The 14,086-nt window shown below is 41.5% G+C and overlaps 1 non-coding gene across 1 annotated transcript; it reads left to right on the top strand.

The window, feature by feature from the left end:
• The first annotated feature begins 6,562 nt into the window (after positions 1-6,562).
• Positions 6,563-6,669, top strand: LOC141709590 (small nucleolar RNA R71). Its single transcript, XR_012570157.1, has one exon. It is a non-coding gene; the product is annotated as a small nucleolar RNA R71 (small nucleolar RNA).
• Positions 6,670-14,086: the final 7,417 nt, after the last annotated feature.

Consider the following 14,086-nt stretch of genomic DNA (forward strand, 5'->3'; position numbering starts at 1 on the left):
AAGGGTTTCAAAATTTCTCAAAAATTGGGGTTATTACATCAACCTCTCCCCCACTGTCTAAAATGTTACCCAGGAGATTACTAGGAAGTAGTACATTGTTAAATATGAGTGAACCCTCAGCTCTGCCTCCTCCTAAGAAAAGAAGAACATATTCTGAGGCATCTGAAAGCCCATCCTTGTCCTCCCAACAGGACATGGACTTTGAAATGGCCAATGAACAGTTACTAGAGGCATTCTCTCAACAGGATGCATCTATTGAAATTCGTCATAGGGCCATGGCATCTTGTACTGAGTCAAGCACAATTCCATTACTCACAATGGAACCATACACTTCCCCAGATCATACTCAGGACACACAGCGAGGATTGCACGTAGAGTCGGTTACAGTGCCTGCCATAGTTACGGCAGAAGAGCAGTCACATGCTTCAGAGGGAAAATCTGACTCTCCGCCATCTTTAATAGAGTCATTTTCTCCCCTCCCAGATCCAACACCTCTGGCTCCCTTATGGGATTCTCCACTCGCAGATTTATCTGGAGAAAGTGGAGGGCAACTCGGTCAATCTATCCCTGAAGCAATTCAGACATCTATTCCAAAAGCTTTGATAGTATTGACTGAGGATCGGGACTCGTGAATTCCCATTGCACCACCACTGACCTCTCTTGAAGAGGCTAGGGTGATTTTTAATGCAGGTACAGAAGAACAGCAACAGGAAGACTCCTCACGAGCAATTATATTGAGAGAAACACATGCACGTGAGGTGAGTGAACCAAACACGAGTGAAATTCAGGTGAGAGCACACACAGACACTGATACTGTAAACCTGTTAGCTCAGATTGCTGCCCTAAAAGAAGAACTTGCTAAAAGCCAAGTTGAAGCTCAAGCATTCAAAGCACAAGTGGTTGAACGGTCTTCTTCTTCCACCTCTGTCAACAATCAGATTGCAATCATAAGGAATGACATCTCAGATCTAAAGACCACTGTAATACCAAAGCTCAATTCTATTCAGGACACTCCAACTTTATCAGCTGATGACATATCCAACTTCTGCTCTCTACATACAAGAATGACTTCTCTTGAAGACCTCGTTGAGATGAATCATTCACTGGACTCCTCAAGATTTCTAAAGATAGAAACGGGCATGGAACATCTCAATGAAGGGATGAAGCACTTATATTTCATGATCAAAAATTCTCATTGCCCTAATGAAGAACAAAGAGCTTATTTTGAAGGACAGTCTGGTGGAGGATCAGGCTCTGGAGGTGATAGAGGTTCCAAAGGAAAGTCAGTAGAGGATCCCTCAACTAAGGGGGAGAAGAAAGGGAGTAGTGCCAAAGGGAAGGAAAAAGATACCTCTGCTGGAGATAAAGGAAAGGCTGATGATGTCTACTACAGTGGAGAACAGGATGACTTTGATATTTTTGACATTCCCACTGAACCAGTTCAGGAAGATAAAGATGGGTTATTTGAAGCTGAAGAGGAAAGTGATTTTGGAGAATGGGAAGAGGAAGATACAGTGGATCCTATGTTTGAGAAAGAATTTCAGAAAGAGCAGTCAGAGATGAAAAGAAAAGAAGCTGAACTCAAGAAGGTCTCTCAGATCATTGACAGGAGGAAAGACATACAAAGAACAGAAACTCTTCAAAAGCAACGTCTTCATGACATTAAGGCTCAAGAAAGGAGAAGAGATGTCAGACTAAAGATTGGTGAAAAATGGGATGAAGCTAGGAGAGTACTTGATATGCCTCAGCTGAGCACTAACAATGATAGGCAGTTCTTACATCTTCTTGACAAGCTGGAAATCTCAAATCCTAACAATGACATGTACATGAATGCTATCAAGACTGAAGTCTCAAGGATCACAGCTGCTTTTGATAGATCCCTAAATGAGATGAGCATTTTTGTATATTGTTAGAGTGAAGGATCTTTCAAGGTGTCACTTCATCTATTTGAGAATCGTTCTTTGTCAGAGATTTGGGTTCTTTTAAACAAAGTCAAAAGAAGCTCAGAATTGAATGAAGTTCTTCGAGAAAGGCTTAAAGAGTTTGCCAGCAGGGCTAGTCCTCAAGTGGTCAACAATCCTCATCAGGTGAGATTCTTTAAGTCTGATTGTCTTCAAATCTGTCAGCTAGATGTACAATCTCTTAAAGACTACTCAGCTAAGCATCTGGTCTGGATGGAACATCATTTGAGAACTGCTGGATATTCATCCATGTTGAAGACTCAAGCTGCTGACTTAATTCAAGCTTATTGTGAAAAGAATATTAAAAGATACAATCAACTCAAGAATAAGCTGAAGTCAGTTGGAGTTCAACCAGTCAGACCAGCAAGCTTCACTTCAGAAAAGGATCGTGTCTTTGACAAGGAATTGCTTCAAGATTTAGAAGAAGGTGAAGTCAGAAGAGAAGATAAGCTCAAACTCAATGTAATATGATTAGAGCTTTATGAATCAAGATAGTCTAATGTAGTTATATGTTCAGGCTAGAGGAACATCTATCTTGTATTCACTTGTAAATTTCATTTGGAATCTGGAAAATGTTAAATATAATCCAGAACTTTTCTGCTATTTACTTTACATTACTGTTTATATCTTTTTCTTATTTGTTAGTTGAGTTATCCTCTAGGTATTTGTTGTTATTGTCTAACAAGCAAATAGGGGGAGATTGAAAGGCATATGTCATAGCCTACTCGTTTATTCGAGTATTTAACTCAACTCAAATAAGAATGTAATAAGTAAATAGTGGATTAATCATCAGAGAGATCTCACAATGTAACATCTGTCAAAGAATAAAGAAACATTGTTCATCTGCAGACTTGAAGATTCACGGGAAGAAGTTCAAGAATTTGATCATGCCTCAGTGATATAAATCAAGATCGTGGATTTAATCAAGTGACAGAGATCTCGTCAAGGTATCATTTATTACAAGGATTCAATCAGAATATCGAAGTCAAGACATGAAGAAACATCACCAAAGTTAGTCACTCATGAACCAGACAGTACATCGAGTGTCAGCATTGAAGTGGCGGAATTGATTCATAAGTCTCAGTGACTTTCAGAAGATTGTCAGAAGAATGGATGCTGCTCAGGGTTAGTATTAATTCTCTATTAATTAATTAAGTCATATAATTTAATTAAGAAAATAAATTATATCTGCAAGGATTAATTTATTGATTAATTGAATTAAATTGATTAATTAATTTAGAATTAATATTAAGGATTTACAGAATTTTAATTGGTTAAAATCTGTTTTAATTCTAAAAAGACAACTAATTGTACTAGTATGACAATCGGTATGACAATTGATAGTCATACCGAAAGTCATGCTAATTCAGTTGACTGTCTTGATAGAATTATTATTTAGATTAAAATCACTTATTAATTCAGTAAGACAATTTCATTTGTACTACTATGACAATCGGTATGACAATTGATTGTCATACCGAAAGTCTTGCTAGTTCATTTTAATTGTCTTGCTAGCTCTAAAGATTGTCACACCGAAAGTCTTATTGGACAAAGGATTGTCATACCAGTTCATTGATCTCGGCTGTGTTGATTAAAAGAAGCAGAAGCATCCAATTCACAAAAACACTTACAAAAACCAATCTAACAGAACACAATACAAGAACAAAAGATAAAAGCAGCAGAAAAACATTACATCTCATCTGCAACTTCAAGATCAATTTCTAGATTGTAAAGTTAAATCCAATCAACTAGAAATACTTATCTTGTTCTTGTGTATCTATCTAGCGGATTAAAATCCCTAGAACTTAATCTCAAATCGCATTTAGCATTTGATCTTTTAATTACAAAAATAGAAAAAGTTCATGTTGAATTTATTCTAGATTTGTAATAATTGATTTGAGATTAATCCCTTGTAACCGATACCGTAGTTGTAACACCTTTCAAGTTTAATAAAAGTTTTATTTAACTTGAATTTTGTTTCACAATTTTATTCCGCATTTTATTCTCTATTAAACGGTATTGTTTGCATTCAACCCCCCCTTCTACAAACAAATTGGGACCTAACAATAGCCATCATACATCTCTGAAAGGTGGCCGGGGCGCCACATAACCCAAACGAAACTCTACGAAAAGCAAATGTGCCAAACGGACAAGTGAAGGTAGTCTTTTCCTGATCCTCTGGTGCAATACAAATCTGATTATACCCGGAATAACCATCCAGAAGACAAAAATACTCATGTCCCGCCAATCTGTCAAGCATTTGATCAATAAATGGAAGAGGAAAGTAATCCTTCCTTGTGGCTTTGTTCAATTTCCTATAATCCATGCATACTCTCCATCCTGTAACTGTTCGAGTAGGGATGAGCTCATTCTTTTCATTTGCGACCACAGTGATACCTCCTTTCTTAGGTACACATTGTATGGGGCTCACCCACGAGCTGTCAGAAATAGGATAAATGATGCCTGCATCTAGCCATTTCAGAATTTCTTTCTTCACCACCTCCTTCATGATGGGATTCAGTCTTCGTTGCTGTTCCACAGTTGGCTTACTACCTTCCTCTAGCAGAATTTTATGCATACAATATGAAGGACTTATCCCCTTGATGTCTGCTATGGTCCATCCTATAGCCGATTTGAATTCTCTCAAAATCCTTAAGAGCTTGTCTTCCTCACTACCTGAAAGGTCAGCTGAAATAATAACAGGTAACGTAGATGAATCACCTAAAAAAGCATACCTCAAGTGTTCAAGTAGTGGTTTGAGCTCCAAGGTAGGTGCTTCCTCTATTGATGGTTTGAGCTTCCATTCAGCATTCTTAAGGTCAGAAGTACCAAGAGATTCAAATGGTATGTCCAGCTTTCGCTTCCAGGGAGAAGCGTTCAGATATTGTAATTGCTCGTTGCTATCTTCATCATCACTGTCAAATTCCCCCACTAAGGCCTTTTCCAATGCATCAGACATTAGCATGTGCTCGAGTTCCAAAGTAACCACGGAATCAATCACATCCACTTTTAAGCACTCCTCATCTTCTGTAGGGAATTTCATTGCCTTGAATACGTTGAAGGTCACATCCTGATCTTGGACCCGCATAGTAAGTTCCCCTTTTTGCACATCTATCAAGGTACGACCAGTAGCCAAGAAAGGCCTCCCCAAGATTATGGGAATCTTCTTATCTTCCTCAAAATCCAGAATAACAAAATCTGCTGGAAAGAAGAGCTTATCCACCTTGACGAGCACATCCTCAACTATGCCCCTTGGGTAAGTAATGGAACGGTCCGCCAATTGTAGCGACATGTATGTGGGTTTTGGATCAGGCAGATCCAGCTTTTTAAAGATCGACAAGGGCATCAGATTAATGCTTGCTCCCAAATCACAAAGGCACTTGTCAAAAGTTAGATTGCCAATGGTGCAAGGAATGGTGAAGCTTCCTGGATCTTTCAGTTTTGGTGGTAACTTTTGTTGCAGAACCGCGCTGCATTCTTCCGTGAGAGCAACGGTTTCAAGGTCATCCAGTTTCACCTTCCTTGAAAGAATAGTCTTCATAAACTTCGCATAACTAGGCATTTGTTCCAGAGCCTCAGCGAAAGGTATATTGATGTGAAGTTTCTTGAACACCTCCAGAAACTTCCCGAACTGTCTATCCAGCTTTAGTTGCTGCAATCTCTTAGGAAAAGGTGGTGGAGGATAGAGCTGTTTCTCCCCTGTATTAGCCTCAGGCAGAGTGTGTTCAACAGTAGTCTTCCTTGGTTCCTCCGCTTTCTCCTTTTTCTTAGATTCTTTATCTCTAACTTCAGCTTCTACTTCTTTTGCCTTTTCATCCTCAGCTACTTTTCCAGACCTTAAGGTAATAGCCTTGACTTGCTCTTTAGCTTCCTTCCTGCCTGGTACTTCCGTGTCACTGGGAAGAGTGCCAGGTTGACGATTGAGCACTGCATTGGCTAATTGGCCGATTTGATTTTCCAAGGTCTTGATAGAAACCGCCTGACTCTTACACAACAGCTTAAGTTCCTCAAAATCAGCACTAGTAGGTGCAGCTGCACTTCCCTGTTGAGGATATGATTGCCTTGTAGCATACTGCTGTGGTTGCTGGAATCCAGGTGGGTTAAACTGTTTACTCACCCCTTGCTGATATGGTGGCTGAATAGCATTCTGATTATTCCCCCAGCTGAAATTTGGATGATTTCTGTTATTAGGATGATAGGTCGCTGGCACAGGCTGCTGTTATCGCTGATAATTATTCACATACTGAACAGATTCGTTGACAAGAGAACACTGATCCGTAGCATGAGAACCTGCACAAAGCTCACAAACCATAGCTATTTGATTAACTCCATACGTAGCCAGAGAATCAACCTTCATTGATAGCGCTTGGAGCTGGGCTGCAATAGCGGTGGCTGCATCAACTTCCAGAATACCTGCGACCTTGCCTGACGTCATCCTTTGAGTTAGGTTTTGATGCTCATTTGCAGCCATTGTCTCTATAAGATTATACGCCTCAGTATAGCTTTTAGCCCATAAGGCTCCTCCAGCTGCTGCATCGAGCATGGGCCGAGATTGGGCCCCCAAACCATTATAAAAACCAGTGATTACCATCCAATCCGGCATTCCATGATGTGGACATTTTCTCAACATTTCCTTGTAGCGTTCCCAAGCCTCGCACATAGATTCTGTAGGTTGCTGCGCAAACTGAGTAAGAGCACTCCTCATAGCAGCAGTCTTTGCCATTGGATAAAACTTCACCAGAAACTTTTGCGCAAGATCTTGCCATATAGTGATGGACCCAGCTGGTTCAGAATGTAACCAGTCTTTAGCCTTATCCCTCAGTGAGAATGGGAAAAGCCTCAACTTGATAGCCTCATCAGTCACGCCATTATACTTAAAAGTGCTGCAGATCTCGACAAAATTTCTTATGTGCATGTTGGGGTCTTCAGTTGCCGCTCCTCCAAAAGAAACAGAATTCTGCACCATCTGAATAGTGCCCGGCTTGATTTCAAAGGTGTTAGCTTGAATAGCCGGATGAAGGATGCTTGACTGAATATCATCAATTTTAGGCCGAGAAAAATCCATAAGAGCTGGATCAGCTTGAACAATACGATCTCCCATGTTTACTGGTTCTTTCTGCTCAGCGCCTGAATCCGAATCCTCAAAATCTAACTTCTCCGGAATATCAAGAACTTTGTTTGTCTCCTCAGTTGTATCTAAAGTCCTCTTGTGAGCACGAGAATGAGTTTGCATAAACGCTTGCTAAAGTACCTGAAACACAACCGAAAAGAGTAAGTAACTACTACGTCCTAATCACTGAGTCCTAATGACCAATGATGGTAAGTACATAAACTAAACAAATACGTCGAGTCCCCGGCAGCGGCGCCAAAAACTTGTTAGGGCGAAAACACGCACTAATATTCACGCAAGTATACGCGTTCGCAAGTAATATAGAATACTTTCTAGTTCGTTCCCTCAGAGACTCAGACTAAATTATTGTCTAATTAAACTCACTCACCAATGTATGATTACTTCTCAATGTTAAGATAATAACACTTAAAATTGTTGATCAAATATTAACTATAATTAACTACTTAATTAACCACTTAACTAACACTTCAAATTATCAATAATAAAACACTCATGAGATCACAACTTCATTATTACTTCCTTTTATAGCCATTGTTATTACATTTAGCATGTGACAGTGATGACATTAATCGAATAACACGAAACTGATAAAAGCCAACTTTCATTGTACTAATACCATTCTACCAAACATCCACAATTAAGATAGAAGTTGAATAGTCATCAATTATGTTGAGTTCCTATATGTCTACAGAAATTGACAACACAACGATTTAAGCACAAGTTATTCCTTTTGATTACATAGGGCAAATAAAACTGTTAGAGTTACCCACTAATCATGCACAACGTACATGAACCTATGCTAGCATGGCAAGTTCTAAATCTCAAGATCCACCGTCGCTTCACAAGAGATTAACACCCTATCTTATATGTTCGCGACGCACATAAGACGAATACGCGCAACCAATACTAGATATCATGCAATCTTCACACACTAAAGTATTAAACAATTAACTAAAGAATTCCATAATAAATCCATTGTAACCCCATGATCACGATTAGCCCATAATAGAACTCATCCCCATCATGGGTTCATATGAAATCATGATAAACAAACACAAGAAAATAATAACTAAACTAATTATATTAAAACAGAGTACGTCACAAGAGTAAATAAGTCAAAGCAAGAAAACTAGCATCCAACATTATAACGAAACAAGAATCACAAGAATATATGCTTCCTCTTCGTTGCGGTGTGCTAAATCGGTCTTCTTCCTTATCTCCTTCGCTTCTTGCGTAAAACACAATCTAAAACATAATCTCCTTCATACTCTCTATGAAAACGTCTCAAATCCACCTATATAATAGTCCCATAAAACTCAGATTACATAGAAGTTGGAAGCCACACAAAAGTAGAAGTCTAAAATAATTCAGCTTTTTCCCCGACCTTGCGCGGCCGCTCAGCATTTCTGCGCGGGCGCGCAGGCTGCTGCGCGGCCGCTCAGCATTGCTGCGCTAGCGCGCAGGACCCTACTGGAAAAATTCCAAGCTTGCTCCGTTTCTTCGCCGTAATCTGCCCATTCCTTTCCTCTCGCAATGGTGAACACATGCCAAGGCTTATTCTTGATGATTCCTCCCCCGAAATGCAACTAATACCCTGAAATGCATAAACACTAGAAAAATGCATTTAATACACAAAATACTTGATTTCAAGACACCAATTTAAGCCATTTTAAGACGTTCTAAGTGGTATAAAATGCCACTTATCACTGCTTCCTAGTACAAACTAGATGATTTTCTCTCTTGATATTTTTAAACAGCTCAGAGAAAATTCACTTCTAATTACTAGCTGCTACTTGGTTTATATAACACCAAGTTTATAAGTGAAGACAAAGATAAAGTACAATAGGACAATAGTTCTCCACTTGTTTCTGTTCCATTTTTATCCAGTGTAATATGGAATTATCTGTTGACTTTCCATTATGAACCAGACTAAAAATGGCTGCTTTTTCTGCTGTTCCTGAAATAGGCTACCACATCTCTGTCAATCCATGTGCCTCTGTCAGCTTTGTTAACTGTCACTATCAACTGCTATGAGACTGAGCATCCGTTGAAGCTTTCATCCGTTGATGGCTTTATCCGTTGATGCTCTAGCAGTGCATCCGTTGAAGCTTTCATCCGTTGATGGCTTTATCCGTTGATGCTCTAGCAGTTCATCCGTTGAAGCTTTCATCCGTTGATGGCTTTATCCGTTGATGCTCTAGCAGTTGAAGCTTTATCCGTTGAAGCACTTATCCGTTGAAGCGTTAGAGACATCCGTTGACACTTCTTCACTTATACAAAATTACAAGGCATGAAATATTTACAATTAGCCCTCCTACTTGTACATCCATTAGTAGTCAACATGACTGATTATCTCCTAACAACATCTAAGAATTACAGCTTGAAACCAGAGAGTGAGATGTGCTACAATACCAAACTTATTGCTAAGTAAGGCTACTCCTTCAACGGATAGCCAAGATGGTCTTATCCGTTGAGGCTACAAACACTAGATTTCTACTTAAGTGTTTTGCTGAACTTATCATCAAACTAATACACATATTCCTAACAATGGCCAATCGAGGCTTATACTTAATATCGAATTCTCCCAACTCAATTGCCCACTTGATGAGCCTTCCACTGACCTTTGGGCTATGAAGAATGTTTCTCAATGGCTGGTCCGTCAGGACTTCAATCTTGTGAGCCTGGAAGTATGGTCTCAACTTCCTCGAGGCTGTGATGAGAGCAAGTGCGAACTTCTCCATAGTGGAGTAATTCAATTCCACTCCATGAAGCACCTTGCTTACATAGTATACAGGCTTTTGGAGCTTCTGCTCTTCCTTCACGAGAACCGCACTCACGGCTTGCTCAGATACCGCGATGTACAAATATAGAGTGTCCTCTGGACTTGGTTTAGCCAACAACGGGGTTTCAGTCATGTACTTCTTCAGCTGTTCGAAGGCCTCTTGGCTCTCAATGGTCCACTCGAAGTCCTTCACATTCTTAAGGGTTTTGAAAAAGGGTAGGCATTTGTCTCCAGACTTAGAGATGAACCTCCCTAGAGCTGCAATTCTTCCTGTCAGCTTCTGAACATCCTTGATGGAGCGTGGTGGCTCCATATCTAGGATGGCTTTGTTCTTGTCGGGATTGGCCTCTATCCCCCTCTTAGAGACCATGTGACCCAAAAATTTTCCAAACCCAACGCCAAAAGCACACTTGGCTGGGTTTAACATCATCTTGTGGTGCCTCAGCACCTCAAATGCCTCTTTGAGGTGACTAATATGATCAGCCTTGCTTAGGCTTTTGACTAACATGTCATCGACATAGACCTCCATGGTCTTCCCAATTAGATGGGCAAATATCTTATTTACCAGTTTTTGGTAAGTAGCTCCTGAATTCTTAAGTCCAAAAGCCATAACAAGATAACAGAATACACCAAAGTCAGTTATGAAAGATACCTTGGGGGTGTCATCCTTATGCATTCTGATCTGATTGTAACCACTGAAGCCATCCATGAAGCTTAGCATCTCGTGTCCAGCAGTGGCATCGATCAGGGTATCAATCCTTGGTAGGGGGTAACAATCCTTGGGACAAGCATCATTCAAGTCAGTGAAGTCAATGCATATCATCCACTTTCTATTGGCCTTCTTAACCATTACGGGGTTGGCTAACCATTCAGGGAATTGCACTTCCTCTATAAATCCTGCTTCAAAAAGCTTCTCGACCTCCTGCTTAATGGTTTCCAGCCTATCAGGGGCATAAGTTCTCTTCTTTTGCTTTACAGCCTTTCGAGTTGGATCAACATTCAACCTATGAGTTATCTGGTTAGGGTCAATCCCAGGCATATCAGCTGCTGTCCAAGCGAATACATCTCTGTTCTCTTGGAGGAAAGTTGTTATCCGGCCCTTCAAAAGCTTGTCCAAAGATGCCCCAATATATGTGACCTTTTCCGGGTCTAAGGGATCTAAGGGAACTGGGATCAAGTCCTCCGCTGGCTTTCCTCGTAGCTCATCATTTTCTCGGACATCCATGTCTTCTATGGGGAGAACCTGCCCCTCAATTCCATCAGGCCTAGCAACTGCAGGCCATTTTCTGATCTCCTCTTGCTTCTCCAACACCGTTCCTAGTTGGGAACTTCAGTACCATATGGTAAGTGGAGGGCACAGCCTTAAAAGCGTGGATCCCTGTCCTACCCATGATTGCATTGTAGGTAGAGGCTGCCTTGACAACCTGAAAGTTCAACATTTGCGTCGCCTCCCTGGGCTCTTCCCCGATAGTTACAGGAAGTTATATTACTCTCTCGACTTTACATTCCACATGGTTGAACCCGTAGATGGGTGCGTCAGATGGAGTTAGTTGAGAGTCATTATAGCCCATCCTTATGAATGTATCATGGAACAGAATGTCCACGGAAGCTCCATTGTCCACTAGGACCCTCATAACAGGATAATTTCCAATTATCGGATTGATAACCAGAGCATCATCCTGAGGAAAATTCAAACCTTCAAGATCTGGGTCACCAAATTCAAGTGTCATCTCAGACTTGGAACGCTTAAATGGTTCCCCAACTATGCTCATTACTTCTCTTGCATATGCTTTTCGGGAGTTCCTTGTTGTGCCAGCTGCTGTAGGATCCCCGAGATCATATTAATTACCAGCCCTCGAGGCTGTGGGTTGCGATCTCTGTCATTTCCCCTCCGATCATCATCTCTTCGGTCATTATCTCTCTTCTGGCCTCCGGCCTCTTCACCCTTGGTGAAACGTTCAAACTTTCCTCTTCGGATCAGATACTCAATCTCATCCTTGAGTTGCCTACAATCGTCAGTATCATGACCGACATCCTTGTGATACCTACAGTACCTATTCTTGTCCCTCTTCTCGGGGTCTCCCCTTAGTGGCTTCGGCCATTTGAAGTCCTTATCCTTCTCAATTTCTATAAGGATTTGGCTCCTTGGAGCATTCAGCCTTGCATATTCAGTGAACCTTGGTTGCTGATTCTTCTTAGAAGAGGAGGAGTCAGAGTTTTTGCCAATTCGTGGATACTTATCCTTGGCATCATACTCCTGATTCGTATTCCGCTTCTTGTTCCCAGTAGGTTCGTTACTCACAGCCATCTTCTTCATACTTTCCTCCACCTTAATATATTTCCTAGCTCTATCCTGGAGCTGCAGCATGCTTTTGGGAGGGCGCTTAGCCAAGGACATCTTAAAGAACTCGTCTTTAGTCCCTTGTTGTAAGGCTATCATAGCTACTTTATCATCAAGATCAACGACCTTCAAAGCCTCCTTCGTAAATTGATTCAGATACTCTCTCAGAGACTCCTTTGCTCCTTGGACTATACCCATGAGAGATGCTGAGCTCTTCTCGTGCACTCTGCCACTTATGAACTGCTTGATAAAAGCTTGACTCAAGTCCTTAAAAGATCCAATAGAGTTTGGGGGAAGATGACTGTACCACCTTTGAGCCATGTCCGATAGGGTTTGAGGGAAGGCCCGACACTTAATAGCGTCGTTAACGGGCTATAATAACAGGGCGTTAGAGAACATCCTAACATGATTAGCGGGGTCACCACTACCATCATATGCTTTGATAGTGGGCATCTTGAACTTTCTTGAGATACGAGCATTCATTATCTCATCAGTGAATGGTGGGTTTGGATCATCAGGATCACCTAGGGGCATAAGATCACTTAAATCAGCCCTTGGGACAGCTGCCCTTCTTGGTATTGGACCATCTAGGTCTATGATTGGAGGAGGATTTCTCTGCCTTGGAACAAGTGGGGGTCCTGGGGCCAGATGTGTCTCCAGGTCTCGCTTCAGCCTTTGGATCTCTGCTTCATGAGCCATGATCCTTTCTTGAACATCTTGGGGATTCATCCCTTGAGTGCTCCTAGAGCGTTGTTCAGTGTCAGTCATCGGCTCCTTGCCAGCACGCCTTCTTCTTGGAGCAACATCATCATTCGATGACTCGGAGTCTCTTTCAGTATAAAGCCCAGAGAATTCTTGATCCTTCGGAATAGGAGCTAAGCCACGTATGTATTGAGGCATCCGCCCTAGTGCTTCACCCCTATCGGAGTGTCCACTCCCTCCTACTTCAGGGTATAGAGGCATTCAGTAAGGGGGGTTAGTGGTCACGATTGTCGAGTACTCATACCTAGTGGGTCGAGAGCGCACAGGTGCATGCACCTGTTGTAATTGGAGATTCGTCCCTTGAGGAGCCGGGGTATTCGACCCTTGTGGCTGAGCCTCAGTTGCCCCTACCAGGGTTCCTCCTTGGGAGGAGGCATAAGTTGAGTGTGGTGGTACCTTCACCATTGATGCTATTGTTCACGATGAGATAAGAGTGTTTGTCCCACTAGTGTTTCTGCTCCATGTGTTCACCATGGTTGTTGTAAGTTTCCCACAGACGGCGCCAAATGTTGTGGAATAAAAACCTGAGTACTTTAGTATTTAATGCTAGGGTTGGTGAGCTTCGAGCTTTAATGGCTGCTCTTGCGTTCGGGACTATCGGTCCTAGCAAGATGCCTACGTATCTCTGTGTTATAGAGAATCAAGCCAAAAAACGTAGTTCTAGATTGAGGGGTAGAGCCCTTTATATAGTGGTGAGTCTAGGGTTAGACTTCTATTGGGAGACTTGGTGGACAAGTCTCCAACTTAGATGGTGAATAGGAGTCCTCTTGGGGAAGGGGGTCCAAAACCTTCTATGTAGGACTTTGAGTCCGTTTAGAACACATGTCTCTGCTCTTCCAGCCGTATTGGGCCTAGTCCGTGAACAGCTCGTGTTCGTGGACTTGGATGACCTCCGCTGGTGGGCCTTGGTTGTTTGGGCTTTCGTAGGCCTGTTACGAAGCTTAAACTAGACATGCCTGCTACGAAGCTTGGACCAGACAGGTCTGCTACGAAGCTTGGACCAGACAGGTCTGTGTTATACTTTTCGGACAAGAAGCCCAAGTGCAATTAATGCGATATTAATGTGTCTTTAGGACGTATTTTTATCCATATCAGATAGATTTTTAAAA

Source organism: Apium graveolens, chromosome 2 (genome assembly GCF_009905375.1).
Source record: "Apium graveolens cultivar Ventura chromosome 2, ASM990537v1, whole genome shotgun sequence".
Taxonomy (NCBI): Eukaryota; Viridiplantae; Streptophyta; class Magnoliopsida; order Apiales; family Apiaceae; genus Apium; species Apium graveolens.